Source organism: Anomaloglossus baeobatrachus, unplaced genomic scaffold, assembly GCF_048569485.1.
Source record: "Anomaloglossus baeobatrachus isolate aAnoBae1 unplaced genomic scaffold, aAnoBae1.hap1 Scaffold_3323, whole genome shotgun sequence".
NCBI classification, from domain to species: domain Eukaryota; kingdom Metazoa; phylum Chordata; class Amphibia; order Anura; family Aromobatidae; genus Anomaloglossus; species Anomaloglossus baeobatrachus.
In genome coordinates, this window is record NW_027442704.1 from 1 (window position 1) to 22,319 (window position 22,319).

Genomic DNA, 22,319 nt, shown 5'->3' on the forward strand with positions numbered 1-22,319 from the left:
AGACGGAACACTGGCGGCTTGTCACAATGCCCCCCGATGACATCACAATAGCGCTGCTGCCTAGAAAACAAGCTGCGCAGAAGAAGTTGTTCTTTGGGTGGGAGGGTGGGCTAGTGGAAGGAGGGGGCAATCTCTTTTTTTCCCGGGTGGTAGGGGGATGACAGGAGAAGGGAAGCGGGTGGTGAGAAAGGTACAGAGGGCAGGGTTTGGGGGCTGGGAAGGAAAGGGAAAAGATTAGGGTTTGGGGATGATGAAAGGGCTTTCTACGGGTAAGGATGGCAAAGGGTGGCAGTGACGGAAAGTCAGGCAACCTGTCCTGTCCGTCTTTTTGTATCGTGAATTGGAAAGACTGCAAGGGGGAGGGGAGTTGCTTGCGCCCTAAAGGAGGAGTTATTCAGATTCATTGCAGTGGGCGGCGGCTGCAAAACGCACCATTCTTCTTGTTTTGGCTCTGCAAAGCAGCCTTTTCAAGGGTTGGCTTGGGTGACAAAATGTCTTGTGTAGGCGTGGGTTTGTCTCCCTCTCGCTCTCTCTCCCTAAGATGTGTCCGACATAGGCCAGGGTGCCACTCGAGGCCCAAACCAATTCTGGTTATCGCTTCTCGGCCTTTTGGCTAAGATCAAGTGTAGTATCTGTTCTTATCAGTTTAATATCTGATACGTCCCCTATCTGGGGACCATATATTAAATGGATTTTTAGAACAGGGAGATGGAAAAAGAGCTTGCTCTGTCCACTCCACGCATTGACCTGGTATTGCAGTACCTCCAGGAACGGTGCACCCCTTCTTAACCCAGTTTCCAAAAGCAGAACTCAATTCACCTGATTCATATTAGCCCGATTTAATGAATTGGAAGAAAGCATACGTCTTCATATGCACCTCAATTTGGCCCATTCACTTTTCACACTTCCTCCTTTTGTTTTTTATCTTTCACACTTTTGACTTTCTTTATTCATCCAAATAGCAAACTCATCACCACTCAACCTGACCAACTCGGCTATGTCCCCGTGCTGCAGTTCTCTGTCTTATCTAGATCATTTGCAATTGAATGGAATAGATCCCTTTTGGACAAAGTGGATTCACCTGCTGCTGCAGTGACCACAGGTGTGATAACATCTAGAATTGGCATCTGGTGCGATCTCTCCGCTTCCACTCCAAAGAAAGTTACCTGTTTATTCCTATCATGCATTGGTTTTTGGGGTTTTCTTTGAGTAATGATGATCTCTTTAGTAGTCTGTTGGCGCCCTCTCCTGGAGGAATAGTTTGCTTGCTCTTGGACATTCTAAAAGAGAGGTCATGATAGACATTGAGCTTCTGAGCTCAATTGGGGACAGTCATGGGTGATGAATGTTTGCAACCTACTGCGAAGCCTCATACCGCAATATAAGGAATGTCAAATACTAAGAAAGGGCGGCCTATGAAAGAATTACTACTTTCAATAAGTACACTTAAACGGCTAATTGGGAATAGAAAAACTGTAAAAAGCCCTCTGAGAAAGCCCCCCTCTAACCTTTGATAGTAAGCTTTTCTGTAGTCTGCCTGTTGATGTATTTTCCGTTTGAACTGTGCACAACATGAAGAGACGGAACACTGGCGGCTTGTCACAATGCCCCCCGATGACATCACAATAGCGCTGCTGCCTAGAAAACAAGCTGCGCAGAAGAAGTTGTTCTTTGGGTGGGAGGGTGGGCTAGTGGAAGGAGGGGGCAATCTCTTTTTTTCCCGGGTGGTAGGGGGATGACAGGAGAAGGGAAGCGGGTGGTGAGAAAGGTACAGAGGGCAGGGTTTGGGGGCTGGGAAGGAAAGGGAAAAGATTAGGGTTTGGGGATGATGAAAGGGCTTTCTACGGGTAAGGATGGCAAAGGGTGGCAGTGACGGAAAGTCAGGCAACCTGTCCTGTCCGTCTTTTTGTATCGTGAATTGGAAAGACTGCAAGGGGGAGGGGAGTTGCTTGCGCCCTAAAGGAGGAGTTATTCAGATTCATTGCAGTGGGCGGCGGCTGCAAAACGCACCATTCTTCTTGTTTTGGCTCTGCAAAGCAGCCTTTTCAAGGGTTGGCTTGGGTGACAAAATGTCTTGTGTAGGCGTGGGTTTGTCTCCCTCTCGCTCTCTCTCCCTAAGATGTGTCCGGCATAGGCCAGGGTGCCACTCGAGGCCCAAACCAATTCTGGTTATCGCTTCTCGGCCTTTTGGCTAAGATCAAGTGTAGTATCTGTGAGGCTCGGCAGATGCAATGCACACTGGAAGGTTGCTCTTGCTAGTACTCTTGATGTATAGTATATTCATCTAGAGGAAAACATGGCCCTACCAGGATCGAGGCTAGTAGACTGAGTAAGTGTGGGGGCTATGGTGCAATGTGCCCCAGGACTGACGACCCTGGAGTGAGTCTGAGCTTGCTGGCTTGGGACCCCGGCGAGCCTTGGGCTCTGTAGCACACCGTACCTTGCCCTTTCATACTTTCTGAGCATATTGCTCTATCCCGGCCTTCTGGCTAGGAAGGGAAATTTTTATAATCATGGTCGGAGGTCCGTTCAGCTTTGGGCTGAGAAACCAACACCCGGTTGGAGGTCCGGGTCAGCTTCGGCTGAGAAACCAACACCCGGTTGGAGGTCTGGGTCAGCTTCGGCTGAGAAACCAACACCCGGTTGGAGGTCCGGGTCAGCTTCGGCTGAGAAACCAACACCCGGTTGGAGGTCCGGTTAGCCTTGGGCTGAGAAACCAACACCGGTTGACGGTCCGGGCAGTTTCGGCTGCGAAACCAACAACTAGTAGCTCTCTACTCCACTTGGGTAAGATGCCTGGGTGGACGCTGGGAGCAACGACAAGGCTCAACCAGGCTTCGGCTTGGGGGAGCACCGAAGATCCCTGACCCTTGCTGTGGCCTTCTGGCTCGGAGGGACGGGGATGATTTTTGGGGACCCTCTCCTCACGGAGGGGTCCACACGAATCCTAGCCTTTGCACTGTTTTTGGTGTGACTTCGGTCATGCATTTTTTGCGGTGCTTTGGAAAGCTTCATTAAATCAAAAATCTGTTCTTATCAGTTTAATATCTGATACGTCCCCTATCTGGGGACCATATATTAAATGGATTTTTAGAACAGGGAGATGGAAAAAGAGCTTGCTCTGTCCACTCCACGCATTGACCTGGTATTGCAGTACCTCCAGGAACGGTGCACCCCTTCTTAACCCAGTTTCCAAAAGCAGAACTCAATTCACCTGATTCATATTAGCCCGATTTAATGAATTGGAAGAAAGCATACGTCTTCATATGCACCTCAATTTGGCCCATTCACTTTTCACACTTCCTCCTTTTGTTTTTTATCTTTCACACTTTTGACTTTCTTTATTCATCCAAATAGCAAACTCATCACCACTCAACCTGACCAACTCGGCTATGTCCCCGTGCTGCAGTTCTCTGTCTTATCTAGATCATTTGCAATTGAATGGAATAGATCCCTTTTGGACAAAGTGGATTCACCTGCTGCTGCAGTGACCACAGGTGTGATAACATCTAGAATTGGCATCTGGTGCGATCTCTCCGCTTCCACTCCAAAGAAAGTTACCTGTTTATTCCTATCATGCATTGGTTTTTGGGGTTTTCTTTGAGTAATGATGATCTCTTTAGTAGTCTGTTGGCGCCCTCTCCTGGAGGAATAGTTTGCTTGCTCTTGGACATTCTAAAAGAGAGGTCATGATAGACATTGAGCTTCTGAGCTCAATTGGGGACAGTCATGGGTGATGAATGTTTGCAACCTACTGCGAAGCCTCATACCGCAATATAAGGAACGTCAAATACTAAGAAAGGGCGGCCTATGAAAGAATTACTACTTTCAATAAGTACACTTAAACGGCTAATTGGGAATAGAAAAACTGTAAAAAGCCCTCTGAGAAAGCCCCCCTCTAACCTTTGATAGTAAGCTTTTCTGTAGTCTGCCTGTTGATGTATTTTCCGTTTGAACTGTGCACAACATGAAGAGACGGAACACTGGCGGCTTGTCACAATGCCCCCCGATGACATCACAATAGCGCTGCTGCCTAGAAAACAAGCTGCGCAGAAGAAGTTGTTCTTTGGGTGGGAGGGTGGGCTAGTGGAAGGAGGGGGCAATCTCTTTTTTTCCCGGGTGGTAGGGGGATGACAGGAGAAGGGAAGCGGGTGGTGAGAAAGGTACAGAGGGCAGGGTTTGGGGGCTGGGAAGGAAAGGGAAAAGATTAGGGTTTGGGGATGATGAAAGGGCTTTCTACGGGTAAGGATGGCAAAGGGTGGCAGTGACGGAAAGTCAGGCAACCTGTCCTGTCCGTCTTTTTGTATCGTGAATTGGAAAGACTGCAAGGGGGAGGGGAGTTGCTTGCGCCCTAAAGGAGGAGTTATTCAGATTCATTGCAGTGGGCGGCGGCTGCAAAACGCACCATTCTTCTTGTTTTGGCTCTGCAAAGCAGCCTTTTCAAGGGTTGGCTTGGGTGACAAAATGTCTTGTGTAGGCGTGGGTTTGTCTCCCTCTCGCTCTCTCTCCCTAAGATGTGTCCGGCATAGGCCAGGGTGCCACTCGAGGCCCAAACCAATTCTGGTTATCGCTTCTCGGCCTTTTGGCTAAGATCAAGTGTAGTATCTGTTCTTATCAGTTTAATATCTGATACGTCCCCTATCTGGGGACCATATATTAAATGGATTTTTAGAACAGGGAGATGGAAAAAGAGCTTGCTCTGTCCACTCCACGCATTGACCTGGTATTGCAGTACCTCCAGGAACGGTGCACCCCTTCTTAACCCAGTTTCCAAAAGCAGAACTCAATTCACCTGATTCATATTAGCCCGATTTAATGAATTGGAAGAAAGCATACGTCTTCATATGCACCTCAATTTGGCCCATTCACTTTTCACACTTCCTCCTTTTGTTTTTTATCTTTCACACTTTTGACTTTCTTTATTCATCCAAATAGCAAACTCATCACCACTCAACCTGACCAACTCGGCTATGTCCCCGTGCTGCAGTTCTCTGTCTTATCTAGATCATTTGCAATTGAATGGAATAGATCCCTTTTGGACAAAGTGGATTCACCTGCTGCTGCAGTGACCACAGGTGTGATAACATCTAGAATTGGCATCTGGTGCGATCTCTCCGCTTCCACTCCAAAGAAAGTTACCTGTTTATTCCTATCATGCATTGGTTTTTGGGGTTTTCTTTGAGTAATGATGATCTCTTTAGTAGTCTGTTGGCGCCCTCTCCTGGAGGAATAGTTTGCTTGCTCTTGGACATTCTAAAAGAGAGGTCATGATAGACATTGAGCTTCTGAGCTCAATTGGGGACAGTCATGGGTGATGAATGTTTGCAACCTACTGCGAAGCCTCATACCGCAATATAAGGAACGTCAAATACTAAGAAAGGGCGGCCTATGAAAGAATTACTACTTTCAATAAGTACACTTAAACGGCTAATTGGGAATAGAAAAACTGTAAAAAGCCCTCTGAGAAAGCCCCCCTCTAACCTTTGATAGTAAGCTTTTCTGTAGTCTGCCTGTTGATGTATTTTCCGTTTGAACTGTGCACAACATGAAGAGACGGAACACTGGCGGCTTGTCACAATGCCCCCCGATGACATCACAATAGCGCTGCTGCCTAGAAAACAAGCTGCGCAGAAGAAGTTGTTCTTTGGGTGGGAGGGTGGGCTAGTGGAAGGAGGGGGCAATCTCTTTTTTTCCCGGGTGGTAGGGGGATGACAGGAGAAGGGAAGCGGGTGGTGAGAAAGGTACAGAGGGCAGGGTTTGGGGGCTGGGAAGGAAAGGGAAAAGATTAGGGTTTGGGGATGATGAAAGGGCTTTCTACGGGTAAGGATGGCAAAGGGTGGCAGTGACGGAAAGTCAGGCAACCTGTCCTGTCCGTCTTTTTGTATCGTGAATTGGAAAGACTGCAAGGGGGAGGGGAGTTGCTTGCGCCCTAAAGGAGGAGTTATTCAGATTCATTGCAGTGGGCGGCGGCTGCAAAACGCACCATTCTTCTTGTTTTGGCTCTGCAAAGCAGCCTTTTCAAGGGTTGGCTTGGGTGACAAAATGTCTTGTGTAGGCGTGGGTTTGTCTCCCTCTCGCTCTCTCTCCCTAAGATGTGTCCGGCATAGGCCAGGGTGCCACTCGAGGCCCAAACCAATTCTGGTTATCGCTTCTCGGCCTTTTGGCTAAGATCAAGTGTAGTATCTGTTCTTATCAGTTTAATATCTGATACGTCCCCTATCTGGGGACCATATATTAAATGGATTTTTAGAACAGGGAGATGGAAAAAGAGCTTGCTCTGTCCACTCCACGCATTGACCTGGTATTGCAGTACCTCCAGGAACGGTGCACCCCTTCTTAACCCAGTTTCCAAAAGCAGAACTCAATTCACCTGATTCATATTAGCCCGATTTAATGAATTGGAAGAAAGCATACGTCTTCATATGCACCTCAATTTGGCCCATTCACTTTTCACACTTCCTCCTTTTGTTTTTTATCTTTCACACTTTTGACTTTCTTTATTCATCCAAATAGCAAACTCATCACCACTCAACCTGACCAACTCGGCTATGTCCCCGTGCTGCAGTTCTCTGTCTTATCTAGATCATTTGCAATTGAATGGAATAGATCCCTTTTGGACAAAGTGGATTCACCTGCTGCTGCAGTGACCACAGGTGTGATAACATCTAGAATTGGCATCTGGTGCGATCTCTCCGCTTCCACTCCAAAGAAAGTTACCTGTTTATTCCTATCATGCATTGGTTTTTGGGGTTTTCTTTGAGTAATGATGATCTCTTTAGTAGTCTGTTGGCGCCCTCTCCTGGAGGAATAGTTTGCTTGCTCTTGGACATTCTAAAAGAGAGGTCATGATAGACATTGAGCTTCTGAGCTCAATTGGGGACAGTCATGGGTGATGAATGTTTGCAACCTACTGCGAAGCCTCATACCGCAATATAAGGAACGTCAAATACTAAGAAAGGGCGGCCTATGAAAGAATTACTACTTTCAATAAGTACACTTAAACGGCTAATTGGGAATAGAAAAACTGTAAAAAGCCCTCTGAGAAAGCCCCCCTCTAACCTTTGATAGTAAGCTTTTCTGTAGTCTGCCTGTTGATGTATTTTCCGTTTGAACTGTGCACAACATGAAGAGACGGAACACTGGCGGCTTGTCACAATGCCCCCCGATGACATCACAATAGCGCTGCTGCCTAGAAAACAAGCTGCGCAGAAGAAGTTGTTCTTTGGGTGGGAGGGTGGGCTAGTGGAAGGAGGGGGCAATCTCTTTTTTTCCCGGGTGGTAGGGGGATGACAGGAGAAGGGAAGCGGGTGGTGAGAAAGGTACAGAGGGCAGGGTTTGGGGGCTGGGAAGGAAAGGGAAAAGATTAGGGTTTGGGGATGATGAAAGGGCTTTCTACGGGTAAGGATGGCAAAGGGTGGCAGTGACGGAAAGTCAGGCAACCTGTCCTGTCCGTCTTTTTGTATCGTGAATTGGAAAGACTGCAAGGGGGAGGGGAGTTGCTTGCGCCCTAAAGGAGGAGTTATTCAGATTCATTGCAGTGGGCGGCGGCTGCAAAACGCACCATTCTTCTTGTTTTGGCTCTGCAAAGCAGCCTTTTCAAGGGTTGGCTTGGGTGACAAAATGTCTTGTGTAGGCGTGGGTTTGTCTCCCTCTCGCTCTCTCTCCCTAAGATGTGTCCGGCATAGGCCAGGGTGCCACTCGAGGCCCAAACCAATTCTGGTTATCGCTTCTCGGCCTTTTGGCTAAGATCAAGTGTAGTATCTGTTCTTATCAGTTTAATATCTGATACGTCCCCTATCTGGGGACCATATATTAAATGGATTTTTAGAACAGGGAGATGGAAAAAGAGCTTGCTCTGTCCACTCCACGCATTGACCTGGTATTGCAGTACCTCCAGGAACGGTGCACCCCTTCTTAACCCAGTTTCCAAAAGCAGAACTCAATTCACCTGATTCATATTAGCCCGATTTAATGAATTGGAAGAAAGCATACGTCTTCATATGCACCTCAATTTGGCCCATTCACTTTTCACACTTCCTCCTTTTGTTTTTTATCTTTCACACTTTTGACTTTCTTTATTCATCCAAATAGCAAACTCATCACCACTCAACCTGACCAACTCGGCTATGTCCCCGTGCTGCAGTTCTCTGTCTTATCTAGATCATTTGCAATTGAATGGAATAGATCCCTTTTGGACAAAGTGGATTCACCTGCTGCTGCAGTGACCACAGGTGTGATAACATCTAGAATTGGCATCTGGTGCGATCTCTCCGCTTCCACTCCAAAGAAAGTTACCTGTTTATTCCTATCATGCATTGGTTTTTGGGGTTTTCTTTGAGTAATGATGATCTCTTTAGTAGTCTGTTGGCGCCCTCTCCTGGAGGAATAGTTTGCTTGCTCTTGGACATTCTAAAAGAGAGGTCATGATAGACATTGAGCTTCTGAGCTCAATTGGGGACAGTCATGGGTGATGAATGTTTGCAACCTACTGCGAAGCCTCATACCGCAATATAAGGAACGTCAAATACTAAGAAAGGGCGGCCTATGAAAGAATTACTACTTTCAATAAGTACACTTAAACGGCTAATTGGGAATAGAAAAACTGTAAAAAGCCCTCTGAGAAAGCCCCCCTCTAACCTTTGATAGTAAGCTTTTCTGTAGTCTGCCTGTTGATGTATTTTCCGTTTGAACTGTGCACAACATGAAGAGACGGAACACTGGCGGCTTGTCACAATGCCCCCCGATGACATCACAATAGCGCTGCTGCCTAGAAAACAAGCTGCGCAGAAGAAGTTGTTCTTTGGGTGGGAGGGTGGGCTAGTGGAAGGAGGGGGCAATCTCTTTTTTTCCCGGGTGGTAGGGGGATGACAGGAGAAGGGAAGCGGGTGGTGAGAAAGGTACAGAGGGCAGGGTTTGGGGGCTGGGAAGGAAAGGGAAAAGATTAGGGTTTGGGGATGATGAAAGGGCTTTCTACGGGTAAGGATGGCAAAGGGTGGCAGTGACGGAAAGTCAGGCAACCTGTCCTGTCCGTCTTTTTGTATCGTGAATTGGAAAGACTGCAAGGGGGAGGGGAGTTGCTTGCGCCCTAAAGGAGGAGTTATTCAGATTCATTGCAGTGGGCGGCGGCTGCAAAACGCACCATTCTTCTTGTTTTGGCTCTGCAAAGCAGCCTTTTCAAGGGTTGGCTTGGGTGACAAAATGTCTTGTGTAGGCGTGGGTTTGTCTCCCTCTCGCTCTCTCTCCCTAAGATGTGTCCGGCATAGGCCAGGGTGCCACTCGAGGCCCAAACCAATTCTGGTTATCGCTTCTCGGCCTTTTGGCTAAGATCAAGTGTAGTATCTGTTCTTATCAGTTTAATATCTGATACGTCCCCTATCTGGGGACCATATATTAAATGGATTTTTAGAACAGGGAGATGGAAAAAGAGCTTGCTCTGTCCACTCCACGCATTGACCTGGTATTGCAGTACCTCCAGGAACGGTGCACCCCTTCTTAACCCAGTTTCCAAAAGCAGAACTCAATTCACCTGATTCATATTAGCCCGATTTAATGAATTGGAAGAAAGCATACGTCTTCATATGTACCTCAATTTGGCCCATTCACTTTTCACACTTCCTCCTTTTGTTTTTTATCTTTCACACTTTTGACTTTCTTTATTCATCCAAATAGCAAACTCATCACCACTCAACCTGACCAACTCGGCTATGTCCCCGTGCTGCAGTTCTCTGTCTTATCTAGATCATTTGCAATTGAATGGAATAGATCCCTTTTGGACAAAGTGGATTCACCTGCTGCTGCAGTGACCACAGGTGTGATAACATCTAGAATTGGCATCTGGTGCGATCTCTCCGCTTCCACTCCAAAGAAAGTTACCTGTTTATTCCTATCATGCATTGGTTTTTGGTGTTTTCTTTGAGTAATGATGATCTCTTTAGTAGTCTGTTGGCGCCCTCTCCTGGAGGAATAGTTTGCTTGCTCTTGGACATTCTAAAAGAGAGGTCATGATAGACATTGAGCTTCTGAGCTCAATTGGGGACAGTCATGGGTGATGAATGTTTGCAACCTACTGCGAAGCCTCATACCGCAATATAAGGAACGTCAAATACTAAGAAAGGGCGGCCTATGAAAGAATTACTACTTTCAATAAGTACACTTAAACGGCTAATTGGGAATAGAAAAACTGTAAAAAGCCCTCTGAGAAAGCCCCCCTCTAACCTTTGATAGTAAGCTTTTCTGTAGTCTGCCTGTTGATGTATTTTCCGTTTGAACTGTGCACAACATGAAGAGACGGAACACTGGCGGCTTGTCACAATGCCCCCCGATGACATCACAATAGCGCTGCTGCCTAGAAAACAAGCTGCGCAGAAGAAGTTGTTCTTTGGGTGGGAGGGTGGGCTAGTGGAAGGAGGGGGCAATCTCTTTTTTTCCCGGGTGGTAGGGGGATGACAGGAGAAGGGAAGCGGGTGGTGAGAAAGGTACAGAGGGCAGGGTTTGGGGGCTGGGAAGGAAAGGGAAAAGATTAGGGTTTGGGGATGATGAAAGGGCTTTCTACGGGTAAGGATGGCAAAGGGTGGCAGTGACGGAAAGTCAGGCAACCTGTCCTGTCCGTCTTTTTGTATCGTGAATTGGAAAGACTGCAAGGGGGAGGGGAGTTGCTTGCGCCCTAAAGGAGGAGTTATTCAGATTCATTGCAGTGGGCGGCGGCTGCAAAACGCACCATTCTTCTTGTTTTGGCTCTGCAAAGCAGCCTTTTCAAGGGTTGGCTTGGGTGACAAAATGTCTTGTGTAGGCGTGGGTTTGTCTCCCTCTCGCTCTCTCTCCCTAAGATGTGTCCGGCATAGGCCAGGGTGCCACTCGAGGCCCAAACCAATTCTGGTTATCGCTTCTCGGCCTTTTGGCTAAGATCAAGTGTAGTATCTGTTCTTATCAGTTTAATATCTGATACGTCCCCTATCTGGGGACCATATATTAAATGGATTTTTAGAACAGGGAGATGGAAAAAGAGCTTGCTCTGTCCACTCCACGCATTGACCTGGTATTGCAGTACCTCCAGGAACGGTGCACCCCTTCTTAACCCAGTTTCCAAAAGCAGAACTCAATTCACCTGATTCATATTAGCCCGATTTAATGAATTGGAAGAAAGCATACGTCTTCATATGCACCTCAATTTGGCCCATTCACTTTTCACACTTCCTCCTTTTGTTTTTTATCTTTCACACTTTTGACTTTCTTTATTCATCCAAATAGCAAACTCATCACCACTCAACCTGACCAACTCGGCTATGTCCCCGTGCTGCAGTTCTCTGTCTTATCTAGATCATTTGCAATTGAATGGAATAGATCCCTTTTGGACAAAGTGGATTCACCTGCTGCTGCAGTGACCACAGGTGTGATAACATCTAGAATTGGCATCTGGTGCGATCTCTCCGCTTCCACTCCAAAGAAAGTTACCTGTTTATTCCTATCATGCATTGGTTTTTGGGGTTTTCTTTGAGTAATGATGATCTCTTTAGTAGTCTGTTGGCGCCCTCTCCTGGAGGAATAGTTTGCTTGCTCTTGGACATTCTAAAAGAGAGGTCATGATAGACATTGAGCTTCTGAGCTCAATTGGGGACAGTCATGGGTGATGAATGTTTGCAACCTACTGCGAAGCCTCATACCGCAATATAAGGAACGTCAAATACTAAGAAAGGGCGGCCTATGAAAGAATTACTACTTTCAATAAGTACACTTAAACGGCTAATTGGGAATAGAAAAACTGTAAAAAGCCCTCTGAGAAAGCCCCCCTCTAACCTTTGATAGTAAGCTTTTCTGTAGTCTGCCTGTTGATGTATTTTCCGTTTGAACTGTGCACAACATGAAGAGACGGAACACTGGCGGCTTGTCACAATGCCCCCCGATGACATCACAATAGCGCTGCTGCCTAGAAAACAAGCTGCGCAGAAGAAGTTGTTCTTTGGGTGGGAGGGTGGGCTAGTGGAAGGAGGGGGCAATCTCTTTTTTTCCCGGGTGGTAGGGGGATGACAGGAGAAGGGAAGCGGGTGGTGAGAAAGGTACAGAGGGCAGGGTTTGGGGGCTGGGAAGGAAAGGGAAAAGATTAGGGTTTGGGGATGATGAAAGGGCTTTCTACGGGTAAGGATGGCAAAGGGTGGCAGTGACGGAAAGTCAGGCAACCTGTCCTGTCCGTCTTTTTGTATCGTGAATTGGAAAGACTGCAAGGGGGAGGGGAGTTGCTTGCGCCCTAAAGGAGGAGTTATTCAGATTCATTGCAGTGGGCGGCGGCTGCAAAACGCACCATTCTTCTTGTTTTGGCTCTGCAAAGCAGCCTTTTCAAGGGTTGGCTTGGGTGACAAAATGTCTTGTGTAGGCGTGGGTTTGTCTCCCTCTCGCTCTCTCTCCCTAAGATGTGTCCGGCATAGGCCAGGGTGCCACTCGAGGCCCAAACCAATTCTGGTTATCGCTTCTCGGCCTTTTGGCTAAGATCAAGTGTAGTATCTGTTCTTATCAGTTTAATATCTGATACGTCCCCTATCTGGGGACCATATATTAAATGGATTTTTAGAACAGGGAGATGGAAAAAGAGCTTGCTCTGTCCACTCCACGCATTGACCTGGTATTGCAGTACCTCCAGGAACGGTGCACCCCTTCTTAACCCAGTTTCCAAAAGCAGAACTCAATTCACCTGATTCATATTAGCCCGATTTAATGAATTGGAAGAAAGCATACGTCTTCATATGCACCTCAATTTGGCCCATTCACTTTTCACACTTCCTCCTTTTGTTTTTTATCTTTCACACTTTTGACTTTCTTTATTCATCCAAATAGCAAACTCATCACCACTCAACCTGACCAACTCGGCTATGTCCCCGTGCTGCAGTTCTCTGTCTTATCTAGATCATTTGCAATTGAATGGAATAGATCCCTTTTGGACAAAGTGGATTCACCTGCTGCTGCAGTGACCACAGGTGTGATAACATCTAGAATTGGCATCTGGTGCGATCTCTCCGCTTCCACTCCAAAGAAAGTTACCTGTTTATTCCTATCATGCATTGGTTTTTGGGGTTTTCTTTGAGTAATGATGATCTCTTTAGTAGTCTGTTGGCGCCCTCTCCTGGAGGAATAGTTTGCTTGCTCTTGGACATTCTAAAAGAGAGGTCATGATAGACATTGAGCTTCTGAGCTCAATTGGGGACAGTCATGGGTGATGAATGTTTGCAACCTACTGCGAAGCCTCATACCGCAATATAAGGAACGTCAAATACTAAGAAAGGGCGGCCTATGAAAGAATTACTACTTTCAATAAGTACACTTAAACGGCTAATTGGGAATAGAAAAACTGTAAAAAGTAGTGATGAGCGAGCATGCTTGTCACTACTCGGTACTCGCACGAGTATCACTGTACTCGGGCTGCTCGGCGGGGACCGAGTAATCTCGCGATACTCGTGCTTTACTCGTGGTCTTCATTTCTGCATGTTGGCGCTCTTTTGAGAGCCAGCCCTCATGCAGGGATTGGCTGGCAGACCACTGCAATGCCACAGCCCTGTTAGTTGTGGAATTGCAGTGATTGGCCGGCCTGCACAGCGTCACCGAGCCTTTATATCGGCCGGCGCGCTGTGCTCTGCTCACAGCTATTCTGACAGTGAGTGTAGGGAGAGTGTCGCTGATTCAGGGAAAGCTTTGCGGCCCTTTATAGCTTTTTCAGTTGCAGGGCTGCAAACAGTGTGACCAAAAGTCCTTCTCAGGACTATTCTAGTTGTATACAGGCAGGCAGGGTATAGCCAGGTCGGAGTACAGTAGCAGAGTCCTTCTCAGGACTATTGTTGCTATATACAGGCAGGGTATAGCCAGGTCTGAATACAGGCTAGTGACCAAAAGAGTCCTTGTCAGGACTATTGTAGCAGTATACAGGCAGGCAGGCAGGCAGGGTAGTGGTGACCGTATACCAGCCTTCATATCTGGGGCTGGTGTACACAGTGTAAAACAGTCCAGATAGTGTCTGACTTGTCTGTACTGTAATTGTCGCTCCCCAAAAAAACCTGTTAGTAGGTTATTATTGCGTCCGTGCTTGGTTTTTAAAACCGCACGTGTGTGCCTGTTGGTGGCAGCGTACAGGTGCACTGGTGTGCGTTTACCAAACTATTATATAACGCACAAGTGTAGTGTATAATACACGTCAGTCAGCAGTGGCTGATAGTGTCAGAGTTCTTAATTTTTGCTCCTAAAACCTGTGTTAGGTTATTATTGCGTCCGTGCTTGGTTTTTAAAACCGCACGTGTGTGCCTGTTGGTGGCAGCGTACAGGTGCACTGGTGTGCGTTTACCAAACTATTATATAACGCACAAGTGTAGTGTATAATACACGTCAGTCAGCAGTGGCTGATAGTGTCAGAGTTCTTAATTTTTGCTCCTAAAACCTGTGTTAGGTTATTATTGCGTCCGTGCTTGGTTTTTAAAACCGCACGTGTGTGCCTGTTGGTGGCAGCGTACAGGTGCACTGGTGTGCGTTTACCAAACTATTATATAACGCACAAGTGTAGTGTATAATACACGTCAGTCAGCAGTGGCTGATAGTGTCAGAGTTCTTAATTTTTGCTCCTAAAACCTGTGTTAGGTTATTATTGCGTCCGTGCTTGGTTTTTAAAACCGCACGTGTGTGCCTGTTGGTGGCAGCGTACAGGTGCACTGGTGTGCGTTTACCAAACTATTATATAACGCACAAGTGTAGTGTATAATACACGTCAGTCAGCAGTGGCTGATAGTGTCAGAGTTCTTAATTTTTGCTCCTAAAACCTGTGTTAGGTTATTATTGCGTCCGTGCTTGGTTTTTAAAACCGCACGTGTGTGCCTGTTGGTGGCAGCGTACAGGTGCACTGGTGTGCGTTTACCAAACTATTATATAACGCACAAGTGTAGTGTATAATACACGTCAGTCAGCAGTGGCTGATAGTGTCAGAGTTCTTAATTTTTGCTCCTAAAACCTGTGTTAGGTTATTATTGCGTCCGTGCTTGGTTTTTAAAACCGCACGTGTGTGCCTGTTGGTGGCAGCGTACAGGTGCACTGGTGTGCGTTTACCAAACTATTATATAACGCACAAGTGTAGTGTATAATACACGTCAGTCAGCAGTGGCTGATAGTGTCAGAGTTCTTAATTTTTGCTCCTAAAACCTGTGTTAGGTTATTATTGCGTCCGTGCTTGGTTTTTAAAACCGCACGTGTGTGCCTGTTGGTGGCAGCGTACAGGTGCACTGGTGTGCGTTTACCAAACTATTATATAACGCACAAGTGTAGTGTATAATACACGTCAGTCAGCAGTGGCTGATAGTGTCAGAGTTCTTAATTTTTGCTCCTAAAACCTGTGTTAGGTTATTATTGCGTCCGTGCTTGGTTTTTAAAACCGCACGTGTGTGCCTGTTGGTGGCAGCGTACAGGTGCACTGGTGTGCAATTTCCAGAAACTTTGATATAACGCACAAGTAGTGAATATACACGTCAGCAGTGCACAGCATTGCAAAATGCGCAAGGGCATTGGCAAGGAACAAGGAAGTGGACGTGATGGTGGTGCAGGCAGAGGCCGAGGTCGTGGGCAAGCTCTAATTTCGCCACAACAAAGGGCCACATCTAGTCGCTCGCACGTCCTGTCCCAAATTCTTGGGGACCGCAGCAGTACACCGCTCTTGAACCAAGACCAGTGTCAACAGGTTGTTAGTTGGATAGCGGATAATGCTTCCAGTCAGATTGGCACCACCACAAACACTCTGTCTTCCACACGGTCAAGTGTCAGTAGCCGTGATACTGCACCGCACATTTCTGAACCTGATCCTCCTTCCTACCACCAGGCTGAGTACACGTCCTCCTCGGACATTAATGATCCCACACTTGGACACTCGGAAGAGCTGTTCACGTTTCCATTCACACATTCTGGCCTCTCGCCAGCTCATATTGAAGTGGGTCATGAGGAGATCGTCTGTACAGATAGCCAAATATTTGAGCAGCCACGTTCTCACGAAGTTGGCAACGTGTCTCAACAAGTGGTGGACGATGATGAGACACAATTGTCAGCAAGTCAGGAGGAGGAGCAGGGTGCGGAAGAGGAAGACGACGTGGTGGATGATCCAGTAACTGACCCAACCTGGCAGGAGGATATGCAGAGCGAGGACAGCAGTGCACAGGGGGAGGGAGGCGTAGCATCACAACAGGCAGTAAGAAGCAGGGTGGTGGTCCCAGGCAGAAGTCAGGCAACCGTTCCCCGTAACAACACGACGACACAAGGTGCCTGTACAAATGTTAGGTCTTCACGAGTCTGGCAGTTTTTTAAGTTGGATCCAGATGATTCAAAAAAGGCCATTTGCAACACCTGCCGTGCCAGCATCAGCAGGGGTACCAAAACTAGCAGCCTGACCACCACCAGCATGATCAGGCACATGTCAGCCAAGCACCCGACTTTGTGGGAAGTACAACAGAGTCGAGGAGCAGTGCTTGCTGATGTCACTGCTACGTCTTCGCTGGTTGTGCATGCGAGCCAATCCTCTGTCCATGCTGCCTGCGAACAAGCCTCCTCCACTCCTGCACCTGCAGTTGCCTACGCAGAAAGAACACCATCATCAAGCACGTCCTTGTCCCAGCGCAGCGTTCAGTTATCCATTCAGCAAACCTTTGAACGCAGGCGCAAATACACTGCCAACACCCCACATGCCACAGTTCTAAATGCTAACATTTCGCGACTGCTTGCGCTGGAAATGTTGCCTTTTAGGCTGGTGGAGACAGAAGCATTCCGTGACCTGATGGCGGCAGCTGTCCCACGTTACTCGGTCCCCAGCCGCCACTATTTCTCCCGGTGTGCCGTCCCCGCGTTGCATAACCACGTGTCACAAAACATCACACGTGCCCTGAACAACGCTGTTTCACCCAAAGTCCACCTAACCACAGACACGTGGACAAGTGCTTGTGGGCAAGGCCGCTACATCTCGTTGACGGCACACTGGGTTAATATTGTGGAAGCTGGGACCCAGTCTGAGCGAGGGACGGAACACGTCCTTCCCACACCAAGGTTTGCAGGCCCTACCTCAGTCAGTGTTTCACCCACACTCTACAGCTCCGGAATGTCATGCTCTTCAGCCTCCTCCTCCTCCTGCGCATCCTCATCCACTGTGCCCTCCACACCAGTCACAAGCTGGAAGCACTGCAGCACTGCCTCGGCGAAGCGGCAACAGGCTGTGCTGAAGCTAATCTGCATAGGTGACAAACCCCACAATGCAGAAGAGCTGTGGACAGCTCTGAAACAGCAGGCAGATCACTGGCTCACACCTCTGAACCTAAAGCCAGGAAAGGTCGTTTGTGACAATGGCCGGAACCTGGTGGCGGCTTTGAGGCGAGGCCAGCTGACACATGTTCCATGCGTGGCCCATGTGCTCAACCTCGTGGTTCAGCGGTTTATAAAGTCATACCCAGAGCTGTCTGATCTGCTGGTAAAAGTTCGCCGCCTGTCTGCACATTTTCGAAAGTCACCTACTGCTTCAGCCGGCCTTGCCGGCTTTCAGCGCCGTTTGCATCTTCCGGCTCACAGACTGGTGTGTGATGTCCCCACGCGTTGGAATTCAACTCTGCACATGTTGGTCAGGATATGTGAGCAGAAGAGGGCAGTTGTTGAGTACCTGCATCACCTAAGCCGTCGGGAAATGGGTCAAACTCCACACATAACACCTGAGGAGTGGAGATGGATGTCAGACCTATGTACCATCCTCCAAAACTTTGAGGACTCCACCAAGATGGTGAGTGGTGATGACGCCATTATTAGCGTCACCATACCGCTACTCTGCCTTCTAAAACGGTCCCTTTTGAAAAACAAACATGATGCATTGCAGGCGGAGCGCGATGAGTTGCAGCAAGAAACAGTAGTGGGTGTGGGTGATAACACACAGCCCAGCCTCGTCTCATCACAACGTGCAGTGGAGGACTATGACGAGGAGGAGGATGAAGACATGGAGCAACTCTCCGGCCAAATTGAGGATATGACATGCACACCAGTCATATCCTCGATTCAGCGTGGCTGGCCAGAGGACAGGGTAGATGAGGAGGAGGAGGAGGAGGAGGAGGAGGAGGACAGCATGTTCAGTCATCTTGTTGGTCAGGCTACTGAAGTCCTGGCTGTTAAGAGTCTGGCGCACATGGCTGACTTTATGGTAAGCTGCCTGTCTCGTGACCCTCGCGTTAAGAACATCTTGGCCGACAATCATTACTGGTTGGTAACACTGTTAGACCCACGCTACAAGGAGAACTTTTTGTCTCTTATTCCCGTGGATGAGAGGTCAACCAAAATGCAGCAGTTTCGGAAGGCCATACTCACGGAAGTAGGCAAAGCATTCCCCTCACAAAACGCTAGCGGCATAGGTCAGGAATCAGTGGACAACCGAGGCGTACAGCCGAGAGAGGCACAAGTCCAATCCGCCAGAGGTAGGGGAACAGTCTTTAAGATGTGGGACAGTTTTCTCAGCCCCTCACGTACCACAGCCCCTGAGGTGCGGGGTAGTGCCACAAGAAATCCTAAGTTTGCCCAGATGCTGAAGGAGTACCTTGCAGATCGAACAACTGTACTCCGACATTCCTCTGTGCCTTACAATTATTGGGTATCCAAGCTGGACACGTGGCATGAATTGGCTCTCTACGCCTTGGAAGTCCTGGCCTGCCCTGCTGCTAGCGTTTTGTCAGAGCGTGTTTTTAGTGCCGCAGGTGGAATCATTACAGATAAACGCACCCGCCTGTCAACTGAAAATGCTGACAGGCTGACTCTGATAAAGATGAACAAGGGTTGGATTGGGCCAGACTTCACCACACCACCAGCAAATGAGAGCGGAATTTAAAGTTTGCCATGTACCTCCACTCACCCATGGGTACACTTCTCGACTTTGGATAATCGCTGGACTGCTCCTCCTTCTCCTCATGCGCCATCATGATGACCGTTACAATAGTTAGGTCTTTGTTTCAGGTATACCCCCAGTGGTAAATTTTTTCGCCCATTCTTTGCAGAATGGACATTACAACGACAGGAGACCCGCTCCTTTGCAATGGGAACAATGTTTTGAGGCCCTCATGCACGTCTCTACCCAGGGACAACGTGGAGCCTCCCAATTTTTGGCTGCCCTGCCTAAGGGCTATACTGAAATACACCCACTTCCTTAAAATGGACACTTAATGTTTTGAGGCCCTCATGCACGTCTCTACCCAGGGACAATGTGGAGCCTCCCAATTTTTGGCTGCCCTGGCAAAGGGCTATACTGAAATAGACCCACTTCCTTACAATGGGCACTTCAGGTTTAAAGGCCATCATGCACGTCTCTACCCAGGGACAATGTGGAGCCTCCCAATTTTTGGCTGCCCTGCCTAAGGGCTATACTATAATACACCCACTTCCTGACAATGGACACTTAATGTTTTGAGGCCCTCATGCACGTCTCTACCCAGGGACAATGTGGAGCCTCCCAATTTTTGGCTGCCCTGGCAAAGGGCTATACTGAAATAGACCCACTTCCTTACAATGGGCACTTCAGGTTTAAAGGCCATCATGCACGTCTCTACCCAGGGACAATGTGGAGCCTCCCAATTTTTGGCTGCCCTGCCTAAGGGCTATACTATAATACACCCACTTCCTGACAATGGACACTTAATGTTTTGAGGCCCTCATGCACGTCTCTACCCAGGGACAATGTGGAGCCTCCCAATTTTTGGCTGCCCTGGCAAAGGGCTATACTGAAATAGACCCACTTCCTTACAATGGGCACTTCAGGTTTAAAGGCCATCATGCACGTCTCTACCCAGGGACAATGTGGAGCCTCCCAATTTTTGGCTGCCCTGCCTAAGGGCTATACTATAATACACCCACTTCCTGACAATGGACACTTAATGTTTTGAGGCCCTCATGCACGTCTCTACCCAGGGACAATGTGGAGCCTCCCAATTTTTGGCTGCCCTGGCAAAGGGCTATACTGAAATAGACCCACTTCCTTACAATGGGCACTTCAGGTTTAAAGGCCATCATGCACGTCTCTACCCAGGGACAATGTGGAGCCTCCCAATTTTTGGCTGCCCTGCCTAAGGGCTATACTATAATACACCCACTTCCTGACAATGGACACTTAATGTTTTGAGGCCCTCATGCACGTCTCTACCCAGGGACAATGTGGAGCCTCCCAATTTTTGGCTGCCCTGGCAAAGGGCTATACTGAAATAGACCCACTTCCTTACAATGGGCACTTCAGGTTTAAAGGCCATCATGCACGTCTCTACCCAGGGACAATGTGGAGCCTCCCAATTTTTGGCTGCCCTGCCTAAGGGCTATACTATAATACACCCACTTCCTGACAATGGACACTTAATGTTTTGAGGCCCTCATGCACGTCTCTACCCAGGGACAATGTGGAGCCTCCCAATTTTTGGCTGCCCTGGCAAAGGGCTATACTGAAATAGACCCACTTCCTTACAATGGGCACTTCAGGTTTAAAGGCCATCATGCACGTCTCTACCCAGGGACAATGTGGAGCCTCCCAATTTTTGGCTGCCCTGCCTAAGGGCTATACTATAATACACCCACTTCCTGACAATGGACACTTAATGTTTTGAGGCCCTCATGCACGTCTGTATGCAGGGGCATTGGTGAACCTCACAATTTAGGACTGCCCTGGCAAAGGAAAATACTACAAAGACTCACTTCCTCAAAATGGGCACATTAGACTCAAGAGGCCTTCATGTACGTCTCTTCTCAGGGACATCGGAGTGCCACACAATGTTTTCACGTAAAATCTTTCATGTATTGATCTCAAAAAGTAACATACACCAGATCTATCTCACTATTGGGTATGTGCCCTTAACATTTCCGCCATGAAAAATCATTTTGGGGTCATTTTGGAAGGTTTTCTGGTGAGTCCGTAAAAATGGCGTAAAACGCGGACAAAATTGTTCACAGCTGTGACTTTTGAGTGATAAATGCTTCAAGGGGTCTTCCCCATGCTGTTGCCATGTCATTTGAGCACTCTTCTGAGACTTTTGTGACATTTTTAGGGTTTCTCCATGCTGCCGGGAGGTCATTTCACAAAAATACTCGGGTCTCCCATAGGATAACATTGGGCTCGTTGCTCGGGCCGAGTACACGAGTATCTTGGGAGGCTCGGCCCGAGCTTCGAGCACCCGAGCTTTTTAGTACTCGCTCATCACTAGTAAAAAGCCCTCTGAGAAAGCCCCCCTCTAACCTTTGATAGTAAGCTTTTCTGTAGTCTGCCTGTTGATGTATTTTCCGTTTGAACTGTGCACAACATGAAGAGACGGAACACTGGCGGCTTGTCACAATGCCCCCCGATGACATCACAATAGCGCTGCTGCCTAGAAAACAAGCTGCGCAGAAGAAGTTGTTCTTTGGGTGGGAGGGTGGGCTAGTGGAAGGAGGGGGCAATCTCTTTTTTTCCCGGGTGGTAGGGGGATGACAAGAGAAGGGAAGCGGGTGGTGAGAAAGGTACAGAGGGCAGGGTTTGGGGGCTGGGAAGGAAAGGGAAAAGATTAGGGTTTGGGGATGATGAAAGGGCTTTCTACGGGTAAGGATGGCAAAGGGTGGCAGTGACGGAAAGTCAGGCAACCTGTCCTGTCCGTCTTTTTGTATCGTGAATTGGAAAGACTGCAAGGGGGAGGGGAGTTGCTTGCGCCCTAAAGGAGGAGTTATTCAGATTCATTGCAGTGGGCGGCGGCTGCAAAACGCACCATTCTTCTTGTTTTGGCTCTGCAAAGCAGCCTTTTCAAGGGTTGGCTTGGGTGACAAAATGTCTTGTGTAGGCGTGGGTTTGTCTCCCTCTCGCTCTCTCTCCCTAAGATGTGTCCGGCATAGGCCAGGGTGCCACTCGAGGCCCAAACCAATTCTGGTTATCGCTTCTCGGCCTTTTGGCTAAGATCAAGTGTAGTATCTGTTCTTATCAGTTTAATATCTGATACGTCCCCTATCTGGGGACCATATATTAAATGGATTTTTAGAACAGGGAGATGGAAAAAGAGCTTGCTCTGTCCACTCCACGCATTGACCTGGTATTGCAGTACCTCCAGGAACGGTGCACCCCTTCTTAACCCAGTTTCCAAAAGCAGAACTCAATTCACCTGATTCATATTAGCCCGATTTAATGAATTGGAAGAAAGCATACGTCTTCATATGCACCTCAATTTGGCCCATTCACTTTTCACACTTCCTCCTTTTGTTTTTTATCTTTCACACTTTTGACTTTCTTTATTCATCCAAATAGCAAACTCATCACCACTCAACCTGACCAACTCGGCTATGTCCCCGTGCTG

General features: G+C 47.9%; 9 non-coding genes and 1 pseudogene across 9 annotated transcripts; all 10 read left to right on the forward strand.

Moving 5' to 3' along the window:
• Positions 1-593: 593 nt before the first annotated feature.
• On the forward strand, positions 594-784 carry LOC142270856 (U2 spliceosomal RNA). Its single transcript, XR_012736068.1, has one exon. It is a non-coding gene; the product is annotated as a U2 spliceosomal RNA (small nuclear RNA).
• A 1,387-nt stretch (positions 785-2,171) lies between these two features.
• Positions 2,172-2,298, forward strand: LOC142270910 (U2 spliceosomal RNA; annotated as a pseudogene).
• Positions 2,299-2,986: 688 nt separating this feature from the next.
• On the forward strand, positions 2,987-3,179 carry LOC142270909 (U2 spliceosomal RNA). The gene has a single exon (XR_012736116.1). It is a non-coding gene; the product is annotated as a U2 spliceosomal RNA (small nuclear RNA).
• A 1,387-nt stretch (positions 3,180-4,566) lies between these two features.
• Positions 4,567-4,757, forward strand: LOC142270868 (U2 spliceosomal RNA). The gene has a single exon (XR_012736079.1). It is a non-coding gene; the product is annotated as a U2 spliceosomal RNA (small nuclear RNA).
• A 1,387-nt stretch (positions 4,758-6,144) lies between these two features.
• LOC142270880 (U2 spliceosomal RNA) lies at positions 6,145-6,335 on the forward strand. Its single transcript, XR_012736090.1, has one exon. It is a non-coding gene; the product is annotated as a U2 spliceosomal RNA (small nuclear RNA).
• Positions 6,336-7,722: 1,387 nt separating this feature from the next.
• On the forward strand, positions 7,723-7,913 carry LOC142270892 (U2 spliceosomal RNA). The gene has a single exon (XR_012736101.1). It is a non-coding gene; the product is annotated as a U2 spliceosomal RNA (small nuclear RNA).
• A 1,387-nt stretch (positions 7,914-9,300) lies between these two features.
• LOC142270904 (U2 spliceosomal RNA) lies at positions 9,301-9,491 on the forward strand. The gene has a single exon (XR_012736112.1). It is a non-coding gene; the product is annotated as a U2 spliceosomal RNA (small nuclear RNA).
• A 1,387-nt stretch (positions 9,492-10,878) lies between these two features.
• On the forward strand, positions 10,879-11,069 carry LOC142270857 (U2 spliceosomal RNA). Its single transcript, XR_012736069.1, has one exon. It is a non-coding gene; the product is annotated as a U2 spliceosomal RNA (small nuclear RNA).
• A 1,387-nt stretch (positions 11,070-12,456) lies between these two features.
• LOC142270858 (U2 spliceosomal RNA) lies at positions 12,457-12,647 on the forward strand. The gene has a single exon (XR_012736070.1). It is a non-coding gene; the product is annotated as a U2 spliceosomal RNA (small nuclear RNA).
• A 9,254-nt stretch (positions 12,648-21,901) lies between these two features.
• On the forward strand, positions 21,902-22,092 carry LOC142270859 (U2 spliceosomal RNA). Its single transcript, XR_012736071.1, has one exon. It is a non-coding gene; the product is annotated as a U2 spliceosomal RNA (small nuclear RNA).
• Positions 22,093-22,319: the final 227 nt, after the last annotated feature.